Source organism: Oncorhynchus mykiss, chromosome 5 (assembly GCF_013265735.2).
Source record: "Oncorhynchus mykiss isolate Arlee chromosome 5, USDA_OmykA_1.1, whole genome shotgun sequence".
Lineage (NCBI taxonomy): Eukaryota > Metazoa > Chordata > Actinopteri > Salmoniformes > Salmonidae > Oncorhynchus > Oncorhynchus mykiss.
The window spans coordinates 3,252,426-3,253,672 of NC_048569.1; positions in this window are offsets into that span (position 1 = coordinate 3,252,426).

The following is a 1,247-nucleotide window of genomic DNA, read 5'->3' on the forward strand; positions in this document are numbered from 1 at the left end:
ATATCTGGAGTACTTCTCCTGTCCTATTCGGTGTCCTGTGTGAATCTAGGTGTGCGTTCTCTAATTCTCTCCTTCTCTCTTTCTCTCTCTCGGAGGACCTGAGCCCTAGGACCATGCCCCAGGAATACCTGACATGATGACTCCTTGCTGTCCCCAGTCCACCTGACTGTGCTGCTGCTCCAGTTTCAACTGTTCTGCCTTATTATTATTCGACCATGCTGGTCATTTATGAACATTTGAACATCTTGACCATGTTTTGTTATAATCTCCACCCGGCACAGCCAGAAGAGGACTGGCCACCCTACATAGCCTGGTTCCTCTCTAGGTTTCTTCCTAGGTTTTGGCCTTTCTAGGGAGTTTGTCCTAGCCACCGTGCTTCTACACCTGCATTGCTTGCTGTTTGGGGTTTTAGGCTGGGTTTCTGTACAGCACTTTGAGATATCAGCTGATGTACGAAGGGCTATATAAATACATTTGATTTGATTTGATTTTATTTGATATACTGCTGGGATGCGTGGCTGTAGCAGGGTGTATAGTGCTGGGCTGTAGCAGGGTGTATAGTGCTGGGCTGTAGCAGGGTGTATAATGATGGGATGTAGCAGGGCTGGGCTGTAGCAGGGCTGGGCTGTAGCAGGCTGTATAGTGCTGGGCTGTATCAGGGTGTATAGTGCTGGGCTGTAGCAGGGCTGGGCTGTATCAGGGCGTAAATTGCTGGGCTGTATCAGGGCGTATAGTGATGGGCTGTATCAGGGCGTATAGTGCTGGGCTGTAGCAGGGCTGGGCTGTATCAGGGCGTAAATTGCTGGGCTGTATCAGGGCGTATAGTGATGGGCTGTATCAGGGCGTATAGTGCTGGGCTGTAGCAGGGCGTATAGTGCTGGGCTGTAGCAGGGCGTATATTGCTGGGCTGTAGCAGGGCGTATAGTGCTGGGCTGTAGCAGGGTGTATAGTGCTGGGCTGTAGCAGGGCGTATAGTGCTGGGCTGTAGCAGGGCGTATAGTGCTGGGCTGTAGCAGGGCGTATAGTGCTGGGCTGTAGCAGGGCGTATAGTGCTGGGCTGTAGCAGGGCGTATAGTGCTGGGCTGTAGCAGGGCGTATAGTGCTGGGCTGTAGCAGGGTGTATAGTGCTGGGCTGTATCAGGGCGTATAGTGCTGGGCTGTATCAGGGCGTATAGTGCTGGGCTGTAGCAGGGCGTATAGTGCTGGGCTGTAGCACGGCGTATAGTGCTGGGCTGTAGCACGGTGTA